Source organism: Cryptomeria japonica, chromosome 2 (genome assembly GCF_030272615.1).
Source record: "Cryptomeria japonica chromosome 2, Sugi_1.0, whole genome shotgun sequence".
Taxonomy (NCBI): domain Eukaryota; kingdom Viridiplantae; phylum Streptophyta; class Pinopsida; order Cupressales; family Cupressaceae; genus Cryptomeria; species Cryptomeria japonica.
In genome coordinates, this window is record NC_081406.1 from 163,643,907 (window position 1) to 163,662,354 (window position 18,448).

Sequence of the window (18,448 nt, forward strand, 5' to 3'; positions counted from 1 at the left end):
TCCCCCATTTCATAGCCCTTACACCTTTGCCACAAGTGTTTCTACTTGTCAACTTCATGAACTTCCCAAGGTTTTCTCACACATGTGTGAGCACATCTTCCCCTTTTCCCTATGACAATTGTTCTTTCCAAGATGTGCTCACACATGTGTGATCACACTTACCCTTTCCTCCCACTTCTCCTTGTGACACTTGTCACAAGGCCAAGCCTTCAAATCTAGGACCACACTCTCTTTTAATCTCAACCCTTCACTTGAATTTTAATCTTGACCGTCTGTTTCTAGGCTCCCAACTTTATAAATTAAAGCCTTCACTCTTCTCAAATCATCCACTTTTCATCATAATATTATGTTGACATTTCGGTTGCATATCCACTTATCATTGCACCATCATATTTCCCTTTTGATTCCAAATCCATATCCACGTCCACTCATCCTTACTTTTTTGTTATGCTAGTTTGAGAGCATTCCACACTTAACTCCACCTGTCTCTGCAACTCTCCATTGGTCAACCTCGAAGCAACACGATTCGTGGAGATAAGGAGGACATGAAAGAGACATTAGCAATGGGAGAGTCTTGAGTATATTTTATTTATATTGTTTGTTTCTCATTATGCTCTTTATTTGATCTTTCTTGATATCATATTTAAAATGATTTGATTATATATGGAATACTAAGCTACTAATCATTTTATGTTCGACAATAGTCTATATGTATTAATATCAATAAAGATTGTTGGATTTGATCAACACAACACAAAGTATCATAGACATCTATAATTTCACTATCTTGATAAGGAGGCATTAATACTAAATACTCGATTTCTCATTATGAAACATATTCATCTATAATATTCTTATATTGTAGAGAATTTTCATTGTTCTTAATATAGTAAATAAAAAATATGATATTCCTATCCCTTAAATAAAAAAGAGGCTTGTAGATAGGCTCAGGTTTTGACCACTTTTCATAGCTACATAACAGACTTTAGTCAATCTTTTGTGGCATAAGTACCACATACTTTTAGTCATAAGTTTGATTTATTATGCTATTAAGTCCTCATATGAGCACTCTTAATATGTTTATATAATGGATTTGAATATGATACATATATGCTTATAATTGTGTATGTGATTGATGTGGATGGGCGATTGTTATGATTTTGCAATGTTGTGTTTTCTAACTTGATCTACAACATTCTACTTGAACCAGAAGCAATTGTTCTTGTAGATAATAACTATGTTTGCTAAAGGTGGAGTTGTCTTTGAATCAGTTCAAGGTAGTTCTAGGTGTTCCAATTTATTGAAGAATGATATCCATACATGAACTTATTACCTATACGTGTGTGTTATTAAGTAGTTTAGGTGGTTCTAGGTGTTCCAATTTATTGAAGAATGATATCCATACATGAACTTATTACCTATACGTGTGTGTTATTAAGTAGTTTGTTGCAATGTTTTGAGTGAATGTTTATGTCTTGAATTGGTTATAAGTTTTAATCCTAATAGGACTCTTAGCCGATTTATGTTTCCTTTATCTATTAAATAAATCTCTCCCTAGATTTGGGGATTCAGCAACAGTTAATTAGAAGATTGAGTCATAGATTTGAAGATATAAATAAGCCCGAGTGCAACTTGAAAAGGGTAACGATGTTGTGATTATTGTAATGTCTCATTTTCTATAAGACGTGTATATTTGTGATGAATAAATATCAATGTTCTTTTGAATTACTTGTGTAACTTTGTGATCTTTTGACAAGTACTTACCCAAGGTGGCTCACTTGCGGTAAGGATGCTCTTAGTTTAGTTAGTTTTATTTTTTTGCATACAATTTAAGTAAATCTTTCTAATTCATTTTATTGTTAGATTCACATAGCAAATATATGGTGTTTAATCGTTATTGATTTCCTAAAGCAATTATTAGATGTTCTTGCTTTGATTAATTAGTATAGGATTACATTATTATCATGTTCTATTTTCACTACACTTGTTCTTTCTTGGACATTTCATTGTCAATTATAATAGTTTTAAGTATTTGTTTTCCTACACTTTCTTTCACTATAATATTTGTAGTTAACATAGGATAACAACTTAAGATAAGTTCATAATGCATCACTATGTTGTCCCATTTCAAGTTATATGACCTTTGGTTTGACAAATAAATGTAGCTTCTAAACCATGCATGATTGCTCAGTGTGGATGACTATCCATAAGTTTTGAGATCTATAACTAGCACCGAATCTTAACTGGGATTAATAGGCTCAACACTTGCTATGTCTCATTGTCATCACTTGATGCATACTTATAATATTAGTAATTGTTTGACAATTATATAGATTTGAGTGATCAATATATATAAACATGAAAAAAAGGTCTAATGCTAATTTTTGAAAATTTAATTAAGAAATGTCCAATTCATGTACTTAATATAAATAAAGTTTGAAATGACCGATTCATTACATTTAAATTCTTAAAAAAAGCATTTGTTGTATATTGAATCACACTTTATTTCACAAGCATAAAAATGACTTTTGCATCGTTCAGAAATTTTATTTTGATTCTATATGGTGTTATCTACAAGTTCATGTTGGCAAAGTGCACACTTCGCACATGCTCTTGCTTCATTGTGTTTTCCCTTTTCACGTCCACTCTAAAAAAGTGTAATGGTGAAAATTAGGGTTTCACCATAAAATATAATAAAATCACTAATTTTGTTTAAGGGACTACCACATTGAAAGAGGGATGGATGTAATAGATCTAGGCTTAATCCCTTGTGGGAAAAGTCTAAAATTTTGAATAGGTTCCTCTTGGTTAAGGTTTTTGATTCTCTCTTTCTAAGTTGAATTGTGAAAATGCTGAAATTAGGGTAAAAGAGGTGGTTATTGAAGAGATTGGGCATAAACAGTGAGCTACAATCGTTGTACGGAGACACTAACCTAGATCTGGGAAAAATAAAATGTCACAGATCTGTTCTAAGAAGTTTGGCCCAATTTTTCGGGATCGTGTTGCCCATCGCCTTAGTTCTCCAAATTTATCACTGTCATTGGGTGAACCTGTTCTTCTCTGTGAACCTTGTCGATCCTCCCAAATGTAGCTCTATACCTGTTTCCTACACTTATAAAAGAAATGGGAAATTGTTGGGAATAGGGGTTTGCCTAAATCAAACTCTAGTTTAGGAATTAACCTTGAATGAAAAAATGCAAATACTAAAATAAATACTAGATAGATATACCTCAAATCTACAATTATTGATGACGATGCTTTATTCTTTGAATGCAATCACAAATGTTGTATGAAATGACATGAACATGATAAAACCCTAATCACACACACATGCTTGCATAGGAATGATGTAATTTTGCTCCATAATGGTTGAATGATGAATATGCAGCCTTGAAGATCTCTAAAAATGCTTGATGACGAATTCTTCACATATGCACTAGTGTTAGGAATTGATTGCTTAGATTGGATAGATGAAATTAAGTTGATAAAATATCTTTATATGGGGGTTCTAGGAAAATTACCGATTGGGCTGATCTCCAATGGTCATGCAGAGCCATGAGGATCAAAACTTATCAGGGAGATATAGCACCTACCCCATTTTAAATTGGGTCCAGGTTAGGAGGGACCATGGTGTTTTGGTGCGTCATGGTATGGACCAGGGTACTCCATGCACGCCATGGTCCCTCTTCAATCAAAGCCCAAACAATATTAAAATAAGGTGGGTATCCCATGGTAGAACCCACAAAAGGTTGTTCTTGGCCTCAAAGTTGGAGAATAGGCACAAAACCGACCTAGAAAGGTGATGAAGATAGGGCACACTAAAGGTAGGGGCACAAACATGAAGTGTGAATTGTATCGGTAACAATTTACAATGCTACAAAAAGTTCCACAAAAAAATTATGCTACATCTTGCATATTGTTGGGTTAAACAATTAAATAGTATTGCAAATTCAAATGATCCTATTAAGTTGTAAACAACCTTTCAAACCAAAATAGTTAAAAAGTAATCAATTTAATTCTTAAAGTTATAAATTAATTATTATTATTTTATTTAAAATCAATAGTTACCAATTTAATAGACCAAACCTAGTATCGCAATACATTCATGTCACCTCGTCTCAAATCTTACAAAAAAAAAAACAATGGGCTACATGTAGCTTCTATCATGATTCATATCATCATTGTTATAAAAGTGAATCTGTTTGATGATAATCCCTTCATATGTACTACTTTTTACACCATCTGCATGTAACTTGACATGTCTATAGAAAATTTGTACAAAGGTCGTGACTTGCTATATATGAATGATAATATTGACTTTGAATCTTAGTTTGAGGACAAAAAATATAGTTTTGAAAAAATATGCAAATGAAAGATTACAACATGATGTAAATAAATTCTTTGAGTTGCAAAGTTACTTAGCCAACCATCTTGCACCATGATAATTTAGGATATGCGAACACACGACATAACAAAATTTATTCATAAACTCATTATAAGGTAATTCATTTTCTTTTAAAATAATTTATTTGGACTCGACACTTGACTTCATTGAGTATTTGTCTTTTTCAAATATTTTCCAAATAACTTGTATTGAATGATTAATATTGTCAAAGTGTATAAGTTTCTTTAAATTTCTATAATCTATACATATATTTTTTATACATTGTATATTGAACTCATATAAGTCTTTTGATTTTTCACATATGGTTGACTTTGAAAAATGTGTTGTACTTTTAGGGATGACTACACTTGGATTAACTATCACCATGTAAAAATTTTATATGATTGTGGACATAGATAAAATTCAACAAAATTTTGACAATAATTTTTTGGTACCTTATTTATACATACAAAACATGGTTGTAACATCTCAAACAAGGTTTGACAAATCTTCACAAGGAAATTCTTGTTTAAATGCTACAAAACGTTCACTTTGTGTTGTATCTATAAAATATTCGTACCATCTTTGCCTACTATTTGTATACTACCCTTTCTATTGGAAGAGCATGAGTGTGGTCAGTCTAATATTCAATTATTTATTATTTTACATCTTTTGAATTTCTATCTTTATGAGAAACCCTACAAATATTTACCCAATTATTTTCAATGTTTTAATTGAATACGGTTCTCTTCACAATATATCTTTGAATGATTCCCCTAGATATATTTAATAATTGTACAATTGCTTGAATTTGTCTTCTATGTTTTTTTTGCTATAAAATATAGTCATCAATGCATTATGTGTAGCACTTGAATTGGTAATTTGATTCTTTGTATGAATACAAGCCAATATTTCTTTCAAGTTTTCAATTCCACTCGTTTTAATAATTAGTTGATATTTTTTTCTTATTATCAACTCCGAACAACTCCAAAACAATGGTCATTTCTTTTCATCTAAATAACATTGCATATTTAATCGTGCTCTTCTAATTAGATATTTTCTTTACAAAATTTATATCTCATTTTTTATAAAAATACTTTTATTGTGCTCTCAAGTAACATATCTTCAAGCAAAATCTCCTTGAAATGAGAATCCTCATCCATATCCATTATATTTTCCATACCAATCGAAATTCTATCGCTATTTTCCTCTTCATTTACATTATTTGTGTACTAAATGTTTTTCTTATACTCGTTCATTAACATGCTCTTCGACTTGGTCATCAATAATTTCAAAGGCTTTGTTCTTTACTAGATGTTCCTAAAATCAAATCTCTTTTATCTCTCTTTTTTTAAATTTCTATCTTCATCCGATATTTTTTTATCAAACAACCTTTATCTATCCCTTTTTATTCCCCATCACAAATTGCTTGTTTTAATTCACTTTCACACACATACACATGCATACATCCCAATTTAAGTCAAAGTGTAACCTATGGGTTTAAGATTGTTTGGGAAAAAAGTTAAATTCTAGGTGTGTTATGTAATTAAGTTAGAATATTAGGAGACTTCAATTTATTTCAAAAAAAACATGCCAAGATTAAGAATCTTCACAAGTCTCATTGTCTAAGTAAATACATAACTTAAGGATCTTGATTAAACTATGACAATATAAATCAATATTCATAGTCAATACATATACACATGAGATGTGTTAAAAAAGATTGTGCAAAATTAAAAAAGAACCCATGTCTAGGTATTGAATCTCAACACATGATACACATGGTGCCAATGGTAAACCAACACATGTAAGATAGTTCAAATAAGAACCTATGAGAAGTGATAAGTGAGCAATAAATTAGTAAATTCTAGATGTATTCTATAATTAAGTTAGAATATTATGAGATGAGATAATTTCTTTAAAAAAAACATGGCAACAACGAATATTCAATGACTCATTGTCCAAGTAAATATGCTACTATTAAGGAACTTGATTAATGCGTGACAATATAAATCAATATTCATAGTTTGTTGATGCATATATACACATGGGAAGTGTTGTAAATGATAATTTAAAAATGAAAAACACACATCTAGGTATTGAATCTCACAACAAGATACACATGGTCTCATTAGTATATTGACACATATAAGACAATAATCTTAAATTTTCTGGATTAGATTGTGTAGCAATTTTTTTGGCATCAACGTTTCGGATCACACTCCGTGATCCATCATCAGGATTTTAGAGAGCTAAGAACATGAAATGATAAGTTGCAGACCAAGCCAAGGTTAAAAATGAGAAGAGAGGCAGGGTAGGAGGCACAAAGTTCAAAGTTACATATAAGACAATTCAAATAAGCATATGGGAGGAAGTTGAAGAGCAAGCAGTTATACTAAGAGCGGGGGGGGTGAATCAGTATAACAATTATCTTTTAACATATAACTTATCTCATTAACATATTCATTGCATATCAAACACTTTTATAGATTTCTTCTTTTACATTGTTTGTAGGTACCACCCTACTAGAGGCACCAACCCCTAACTCTGTATGTGAGCGCCAACCCACTGGAAGCACGAACTCCCAAATCTGATTTTGTGAGCACCTACCCACTGGAAGCACCAACTCCCACTTCTGAAATTTGTGAGCACCAACTCCCACTTCAGAATACGTGAGCACCAACCCACTTCACATAAATATGATTTTCCACCTTTATAATGTTACTTTCTCAACTAATGATGGATATTATTTCTCTCCACAAATCTGATTATGTTTTCTTATCAACTCAGTTATAAATTGATCATATAATGATAAAAAATCTCTTGATGATGATCTCTTATAAACTTCTTCATAAATCTATCCATAAGTATGCTCTAAGCCTGATCATAAATCTACCTTTAAATTTGCTCTAAGTCTGCTTAAATCTGTCTCATATGTCTAAACAAATCTGTTATAGTTTAATAAAAATCTGCCACTAAAAGGCCACAACATTCACTTCAAAATCTGTTCATAAAATCTTCATAGATCTGCTAGATCACTCTTTGTAATCTGTCCATACGAATCATCACCAATCTGCAATAATCTTTATATCTTTTCTTTCATTTATTTACTCATATTCACACACACTATGCATACACTATACGCACGCACTTAAAAATATTTTTAAATCCTTTATATATGTTTCACATACCTTTTCATAGAAAGGTTATCGGTCGTGTTGATTCATTTTGCTAAACCGGTTTGATAATTATCGGACATGTTAATTAATTCATAATATTCGAACCAAGGTATTGACTAACATAATTATTGATTGGTCCGGATATAATATCATCAATCAATACATGACACTTTTTCTCAATTCACCGAACACATGATAATGGTTTTCCATTCGCTGCTTGCACATGCTTTGTCTTATCGCAAACTTTCTTTTTGTCTATTGTTTATAACTAGCGCTTGCACCAAAGAAAGTGTAATAGGTATGTCGATAGTAAAATATGTGTTGTATAATATATTAAAGAGTACATATCAAGGAATGTAAAAATTGAATTTAGTGGTAAATCAATGTATGAACAAAAGAATATTCTATGCTACAGCCTTGGGACAAGCAATACAATAAAACATGATAGAATTATTTTATAGTTAATTTGGTCAAAGAAAGTTTGTGTTGGAATTGAATAGAATTTTATTTTAAATTGTTATTAAATGTGAGTTTTGGGAACCAGTTTTTTCATCATTTAATAGGTTATATAAGGAAATTATTGATATTATTTAGGTATTTGAATTAAATCTTTTTATTTTTAAATAGAGGTTTTAAAAAAAAGTGAATGTTAAGTTTCATGTTATTTATACCATCTAGCATGCATAAAATATATTGTTGTATCATTAAAATGAATGAATCATAGTAGACATATCATACATCATGAGGTCTATTTATAATAGAATGGTGAATCTCATATATATGTCATTATACTCGGAAGCATCATTGGTCATGTAACACGATTGATGTATCAAGTGACATAAAGTGTTGACTATGTGTTGGTATATCCATACATGTGATGTCAAATAAATATCTTAAGCATGTCCATATTTACATCTAATGTGGAGCTTAACCTTAGCCCTAAAAAATAGATGTCAAAATACTTACATATTTAAACTATATTATCACTTATTTATCTCAGCAATGTAAATGTATCAAAAATATATTAATATTATAGCATAGAACTATTAATAAACTTATTTTAAAAGCAACCAAACATTCACAAATATATTAAAATTATGTATAACTATAAATAAACCTATTTTTAAAGTAACCAGTTCTATTGATTCTAAATGTAACATAATTATATATCACAATTCATTTTTGATTTATGAAAATATGCTTTGTTCTTTTAAGGGTCCCTTCAATATCTCATAATCAAGAACATGGCATGGTAATAGTGTGCATATCTGAATAACCCTTTTCTTTAGCTTAAAAATAGTTTCTCATGATTATTAGGGAGACTAAATACAGTTTTAGATTGAGGTAAAGTTTAGGACAACATAAATTAACTTTTTTTAATTATATACATAGTTTTAAAAATGTATATATTTTATTGTTACAAATAAATAATAAAGATATCATATATCTAGAATGTCATCTACAACTAATATCAAAACAATATATAATACTAAATTGTATTTACGTAGATTATTATATAATATGTAATAATAAAATATACATAATAAAAAAAAAGTTAAATAATATCACATCTCCTTTATTTTTAATCATCATTTACAATTAAATATTTCAATCTTAAATCACTTAAATAATTTAAATTCTATTTAATCAGATTTATTATTCAAATAATAAAAAACATTTACATTGTATCTTTTATTTCCTACAAATAACAAAAATTGTTCAAAAAAACCTTGGAAGTTTCTAGCTTAGATGATCTGCTTATTGGGATTTCAATTTTTTGCCATTGATCCCACCTTCAAGACCCATTAGGAGAATCATGACCCCATGAATGTTTTTAAGCATAATTCAAATAAAATTGTATGAGTTCCATGATTTTCATAAGGTAAACAACATGATATGATTACAAGGGCACTTCACTTTGTACAAGGTCATGAAAATTCTCTGTAGCATACAATTTTTTATATTTACCAAACCTCCCAATTTTACATTTCAATATTAAAAATAATTCATATTTATTCTTACTTTTATTTATTTATTTATTATTATTGCCTATATAAATTTTTTATTGTTATCATTTTTTCATTTATTCACCAATTTTCAAAAAATAGAATACCACCAAAATCAAAATATATATACTTACCCCACTTAATCAAAATTCAACTAAATTCTTTAATCCCCTTCTCTTTAATTTCCATAAAAAAGTAACATTAAAAAATTATAATTTAATTCTCCTATTTAATTTCCATGAAAAATAACATTAAAAAATTATAATTTAAATTGTTTTTATACTATTAATCACATAATAATTTTAAATAGATTATATATTATAAACTTTCCAAAAAATCTCTTAATGAATTACTACCCTTATTATATATATTATTATTAATTTTATTAATCATATAAAATTTTAAATAAATTACAAATTTTCCATGAAGCTATATGAATTAGTCCCCTTATTATAGAGGCATAGGATTCTCCACCACCACATATTTTAGAGATAAAGGTGGATAAACTCTAAGGATGTCATTACAGAATGTATAAATATAATTAATAATACGTGCATATCTATCTTCCTCTTTGTTCAACGTTCCTTATTCCTTCATTTTCATTGACTTGTCTTAACATCCCATATCATACTCTTTTCTGTATGAATCAATGACAACATTTCTAACGGAAGTGACTAGTGGGCAATAATTAATAAATTCTATATGTATTTAATAATTAAGTTAGAATATAAGGAGTGAAGAATATATTACATAAAAAAAATGTCAAGAATATTAATATGTCTCTTTGTCCAAGTAAATTGTAACTGCAAAATAGGTCAATTAAAGTGTGACAATATAAACCAATATTCATAGTCAACACATATATGCATGAGAAGTGTTGTATGATATAATTAAAAAGTAAAACAATAGCACATTTGTTGGTGTAAATAGTGTCATTTCAAATCTAGTTAATAGTTAATCACTTCCTAGGGTGACCTATTCACATTGGCTTGAGTTTACTTAGACGTTACTTTGAGATTTGTCTCACTTCATGTGGTTGAGACATGTTTACTCACCTGCGAGACACCTCTTGCAAACATTTATGTCACTTGCATGTACTCGTGTCGAGTATGTTCATAAGTGTTACATATATGTAGGGGTAGTTAGTCATCATTCTCTACCTTCTCACTTCACTTGCTTGCCTACATAAGCAAGACTTTTATGTACATTTGAATCAACTTTTGCATAATATCATTATTAGGTTGTTTTTCCTAATTGTTTGTGGAAGTAATTTTATGATTTTTACTTGAATATCTCAAGAACATTAACATGGTATCAAAACATGTCCAAGGGGTTGAGCTTAACTGGTTAAAACATTGGGTTCTCACTGTGGAGACCCAAGTTCAACTCCCAATAAGGACATCTAAAATGAATTATAAGTTGTGACTCTTGGCCTTCCATAAAAATGGGGAAGGTCTAGGGTCAATCTAATCAAACATAATAATAATAATAATAATAATAATAATAATAACAATAATTCAAAATACCGCGGCTTCGGCCTATTACCGATCAAAAAAAAAACATGGTATCAAAACATACAAGCAAAACCCTTCTTCTATTTTGAGCAAATTCCTCATCTAGCTAGTTAAGAGTTCATTTTTTTTAAGACAAGATATTTCTATCAAAATCTTTTTACATGCATGTGGCATTTTGCATTTTCACATTATCTCCAAGTTGTGGTTTTATTCATTATTATAGGAGTGATTTGCCTTTGTAGGCATCTATAAGGCTAATATTTCCATAAGGCATTGTTGCTAATTGAGAGGACATCATGGGTGAAGGCTAAAGGAAAAGTGAGTATTAAACATTCTATTGATGTGTGAAGGTATTACAAGGAATCCAAGAAAGGCATCCTCCAATATCTTGCCAAGCACTCTCACCAACTTCCAACTTGGCTTTTGACGTGTCCAAATCACATTGACCATAATCTAGGAATCACCTCCTAGATGAAATTGATCACAATGCAATGCTCTACTCGCTCGAATCCCTAACATGGTAGCATGAAATTATGGTTCATTATTAGACACAGTCCTTAATCTAGCTTTGACAATTTGAAAAATCTGAACCTTGCTATTCCTCACCACACACCCCACGCCAGTTGGTCCAAGATTACCCTGAACAACTCCATCAAAACTCTCCTTTAGTTACCACTTCATATCCTTCCTTGGGCTAGAGGGTAGATCAACCCGTCGAGCCCCATAAATAGGGGAATTATGCTCTTAAATTTATAAAACATAATATTTAACCATTTTTTTAAAATTATAGGCATAAAGTTCATCAAGAGTTCTACATTTCATTACTCTATATCATTTTGAAATTTAAAACATAAAGATCACTTTTATGTTGTCAAAGTTGAAAATTTATATTTGTGTTGCCTAATTCTTTTATAAATTTATGACAAATATTTGTACCATTACCCTAATGACATATTTACTCATGTAAATAACACATAATAAATATGCAACTCACAAAATCTTTAGAATAATAACACAATGGTATACATAGGGAAAACCTTTTTGAGAGAAAAATCTCACTTTGTAAAGCATGAAATCAATCCCATAGCAATACATTTACATGCAAATTTAGGAAAGAGCCCTTACTTGAGTATCAAAAATATTAAACATTTGAGTGATTTCAATAGCATGCCAATATCCTTGGAAAACACTATAAAGCATCCATCTAGACATCTTAATAAATAGATGATACATGGATACAAAATCGTCCAATGGTTTTGAAAACCATGACCCAATATTTAAGAGGCATGATGCCTATACCCCATGGCTTAAATTACAATGCCCAATATTAAGTTTGAATTCCTAGGCTATATTTATAATATTACTTGTTGCTGTCATAAATTGACACAATAGTCATAGTCAACATTCAAACTTAGATACCCTAATTCACCACGTTTCTTTACTCAAAGATACTCTACGTCATGCATTATAATAATATCATAATATTGGTCAAGTTTTCAATAGTAACTATCACAATCCTTCTCTTATACATTATAAAATTTATCATAAGTAACTCCCACATCTTACAAAGTAACAAAATGCTCTTACACATCACAACGACATGAGATGCTCTTACAACTCCTTACACATTCTCAACCGGTTGCTACAAGACAAAGAGTGTCATATCAAAGTGGGACTCCTCATTTCACATGTGAGGATAAAAAATATAAAAATAATATGGAATATAAGGTTGAGACTCATTTTCCAACAATATTTATATTTTATACACTTTTTTTTTCTTATCCTTTATTTCCTTAGCTTTGATGGATGAAACCCATTAATGGGGGAGCATATCCCATTATTAACTCTCCTTTGTCGATCCTTTAGACAATTATATGTATTTGAACAAAGATGTCATACTTAAAAATTTTAAACTAGGGGAAATATGCAACATTTTTTTTCTTTTCTTATTCTATTAACACAAATCCATATATATTCACCTACCATGCATGACATGACATACAAAACTATATGCATCAGATGAATGACAAGTCACTTGAGAGTTGGGTGGGAGGCACAACTCATTGCACACACCCTAAGGCATTTGAGGTGTTGGAGGTTGAATTATAGGATCCTTCTCTCATGTTAGCATGTAGATAGTTTGGGTTTAATTCAGCTACTCTTCTAAGCATGGTTTGACAAGCTCCTTTTAGGTTTCCCTACTATTCAATGTTGAAGGTCTCAAGTTTCCACCTAGATAGTTAGAGACTTATCGATGTGTTTAGTTAGATCATTATCACATGACATTTTAACACTTGATACGCCATGTCATCCTATGGTCACCTACAAATGCACGTGAATAGAAAGCAAGATGATTTCAAGAAAGTGATTTGAAAGCGACAACGTAAGATTACTCAAAGCGTGGTTGTTAAAAATGAGTAACGAGAGCTCAATTTATAGGAAAATTTGGATTGGTTGGATGACTAAGATTGAAAAGATTTTTGGTTAGATGGATGGACTTGATTGAGTGCACAACAGAGCTACCATTCAGGAAAAAATGAAGATAGAAGAAAGCAAGCAAGAAGATATTATGAGAATAAATAATAAAATCCTTAATTATCTTCTCATAAATACCAAATTAGCAGGTTGAAAATATCAGGAAGATTTTAATAATTAAAAATTATTAAATATCTTCATTCGAAAAGATAAATAGAAGAATTAAAAATAAATAAAATATCCTCTTATAAGAAAATTAATAAATAAGATTTATTAATTATCTCCTCACAAGAAAAAAAACAGATTTTTGAAGATGCATACCTCAATTTTGAATTTAAAAATTAAAATTAAAGAGATATTGCCAAAATGATTGAATTTTGAAAACCAAGGAAAGATATTAGTTTCCAAATTTGAAAATTAGGAGGATTTTAAGACAAGATTTAATAATTAGAAATGATTAAGTATCTCCATATGATAGGATAAAATGGAAGAATAAAAAACTTTTTAAAAAAGAAGGAAATATCCTCACTGAGAGGATAAATAGAGATGATTAATAAATAAGATTTATTAATTTTTTTTTTGATCGGTAAGAGGCCGAAGCCAAAAATTTTATTAATCATTTTTTAAATTTTACATTACTCCACTCGTGCAGGCGCCGGTAGGAAAGAGTGGAGGCGAGAAAACCTCCGGCCTTGCTCAGGACCGTAGTCCAGATAATCTCTACATCTATTTACAAATAATCACAGATTCTAAATAATACACTAGCACCCCGGGCTAGGGTGAGCAGGTGGGAGGATATTGTTTCTCCCTTACAAGCCCTTATTTACAATTCTCAGTTATCACCAAACTCCTTGAGCTTTGATTGCATATAGTTATCTTTCATCCTGTTATTTGTTTAGAGATGGCCCCACTCCTCCTGCATGGTTAGTATTCAAATTACTTGCCCAGATTGTTAGTAACATTTAGTATTCTAATTCAGATAAAATTTTATTTGCCATGCTAGGAAACTTCCTCAGCCAATTACCCTGTAGGACCTGTCATCACGGAACTTAAACAGAAAAATGTAAACAGAACATTATAAACAGCGTGATTAGACAACCATCTATGTTGTTTCTAAATTCTTAACCTCATTTTTCTAAATTATAAAGTAGTCGATATATCATTCATAAGAAAAGTTTGTAGATAATGTCCCTTTTTTTGAAAATTGACCATCTAGAGTTATGAATCGCCTGTTTACCACGCCTTGTTTATGTACCCGGATGCTATCCCTGATAATGGATGATATCCAGGATACAATAACAAGAGGGGGTAAATGGGATTCTGTCATGCCTGAGTCAAACATACCCTCTCATCCCTGTAGATTATACTCAGAGATGGTGATGGGGGTGTATGAGTTTTCATGGCTGAATTTAACCTACATCCTTGCCCAGAATATTTTGCATGTATGCCACATATAACCTGTCGTCTGTGAAATGTCAGCTAGCCTTTCATTTATAGAAAGCTCAGCAGCAAGTATCAAATGAGTATATGGCAGGGCACTTGAGCGTTACAACTGATTTTCTTAATTCAAATAGGCCAACGCATACAAAAATTGGGGCCTTTATTTCCCCCCTGAATAGGTATCCACCAATGTGAATATATACCTTTATATGAGTGCAACTTGTTGCTTATAATCATATATAGAGTGTCTATTCATATTAATGAATATCAAAACAGAGTACGAATATAATGGCCAAATTTTCACCTCTGTGGGCCTATATGAACAAAAACAATCAATAGTAACTGAAAACGACAATTTCATGCTAATCTTATGATGTTTATCTAAGTAAGCCTTAAAATTAACAATTAATGCATGCTATTTTAATATCATTTAAACTGATTATGTTTGTCTTTTAGGATTTGGCAAGATTATTATCTCCTCCGAAGTCTGTGTTTGATCCAAAGTTAACATTGTTTTACTTGATATAGTAAAAAACTAAATAACAAGTTCATGTCGAATATATGGTGACAAGGAAAGGGCAAAATTGTCACATTATCTACCCAGGAACCGAAACCTCCTCATTCTGAGCTTGAAGAAGGGGTCGCAGCTTCACCCTCGTCCAATTCCAAGCCCTCTTCCTTGAGGAAGTCCTCGAACCAGGTGGGCTTTGGTGGGTTTCTCACATGAAATAAATGCAACAGAAAATTAACATTCCTGTTAATTGCATCACTCCTTTCCCTGGTAAAGGTCGATTCATCCATAGTGATAATGGGGTATCTAGGTACCGGTCTATTGTTTCGTATGAAGATGTCATAGTCTCTTGGCCTTGGAATTGTCCAGTCATTGCCAATGTTGAATAGAACCCTCTCCATATTGCCTAAGATTGAGGCAATGAAGACCTCCGTGCAGAGAGCTCCTGTGTCATCTCTTCTCATGGTGGAGGTCACCATAAAAGCCAGGAACATGGCCGCTATATCAGAGTTGGCCCTGGTTCGGTCTGAATTTGTAAGATAGTCCGGACCGAGGATAGTTTCTACAACATCTATAACTAAGGTGTGAGGAAGGCGGATGATGCGTTTGAGACGATCCCTAGTAATAGCTTCGTCAAAGGCCATCTGCCTCTTTGAACTACTCAGTTTGATTGGGGTATCCATCTCTGGTTCTACTTTAGTCTAGGAGGTCTCGATAACACAGGGCTATACCAATCTAGCTTGGTTAGAGAACTTTTGAATTTTAACATGAAGGCTTGGTTTAATAGCCGTGTAGGGTAATTATGTTGAATTATGAGCTTTCACATCCTTTCTTAATTCATACGTACCATACGTCCATCTTGGGCATTTCTAATTGGTTTAATATAAATGCCAAATCTTCGAATGATGATCCGACTGTGGGAATATCATTTTGAGTTGCCCAACTTAATTTTGGCGAATGATCTTACAGGTTTCTAACCAGCTAATGCTCTTCTCATCAAGACACTAACCAACCATAATGGCCTAGATCTCTTTGAGATCAGATTTATAATGATGATCATGCGCTTTTAATTAGGAGTTTCAGTTGTATATATTTAGATATGAGAGTCCCTATCCTAAGAGCTAATGATTAACCTATGAGTATATATAAATGATGACTTATATATAATTATAAATATATTAATATATTTGTGTATTTATAAGTGTAAATTGTAAATTGTAAATTTATATTTCCAGTTTATATGAGTAAATATATAAATTATAATATTTATATATGATTGTTTATATAAATATATATATTCATTATATAGTATTATAGATATATCTATATGTATATCTACATAAATGCCTATATGTGTGTGTGTGTGTGTGTGTGTGTGTGTGTGTGTGTACATGTATATACATGTACACACACACACACACACACACATATATATGTATGTATATGTATATGTGTATATACATATATATATGTATATGTATATGTGTATATACATATATATATGTATATGTATATGTATATGTGTATATACATATACATATACACATATACATATACATATATATATGTATATGTGTATATGTATATGTGTATATATATATATGTATATGTATGTATATATATATACATATACACATATACATACATATATATATATATACATATGTATGTATATATACATATGTATATATATATATATGTATATATACATACATATGTATATGTATATATGTATATATACATACATATGTATATATATATATATATATATATATGTGCGTGTGTGTGTACATATATCTGTAGATATGTAAATATATATCCATTTTATATGTCTATATAAAAATATTTAGTTGTGTAGCTATGTGTATGTGTGTGTAATTGGATATATATATATATATATATATATATATATATATATATATATATATATATATATAAGTATGTGATATCTGTATAATATATAACTTATATAATATTTTTATTATGTGTTTTTGTTTATATATACATAATATGTGTTCATATATAGAATTTTATATATAATATTTCTGTATATTTATGTAAATATAAATGAACACACACACACACATATACAAAGATTGTATATATATATACCTATTTATATATTTATATGTGTGTTTATAGTTAGTATATATATGCCTCAGTCTATACCATTATTGAGTGTATGTAAATGAAATAATATGGGTGACTCTGAATGATCTAAATCAGATAGAGTGGAGGTTGTGTTGGATGTTTAAATCTCATCCCCTACCTCTAGTTATGGGCTCGGGCTAATTCTATGTATATGATAGGATAAAGGGTATGGATAGTTTGTGTGAATGCTACTATATGGTGTGAATACTGCTATTTTTATAGGGTTTGTGTTGATGTGAAATATTGTTTAAGGATAAATGTTAGGTGCCACATGGATAACTATCTTACCATCAGCCCCCATGTTAGCTCGGGAGTCGGCCCTTTTGTTGCCCTCCCTGTAGATGTGATTAAAGATGACCCTATCAAATGTTTTGGTGTCAATCAATATCTTAGCAAGGGAGGCATTTAACTTCCAATCAGGCATTGTCCCTTTTCTAAGGGCATTGATGATTATGGCTGAATACCCTTCAATGTTGATCCTCTTTATATTTAGTATAATGCATAGGTTTATACCTGTAGCTAATGCTTTCATTTTTGCTTCATTGTTTCTGCATTTACCCAAGGGACAGGCCATATAGGCCACTTCGTCCCCATTTGAATTGTGAAGGCTACACCCAAGTTCGGCTTTCCTCAGGTTGCCCCTAGAAGCGCCATCAAAGTTAAGCTTGATCCATCCAACATTGGGAGGGAGCCACTTGCATTCAACATGTGTTATGTTGTTGGATGGTGGACCTTTACCTATGAAGGGTGGAATCTTTAGACCCTTCCACCTTAGTCTCATTTTTTCA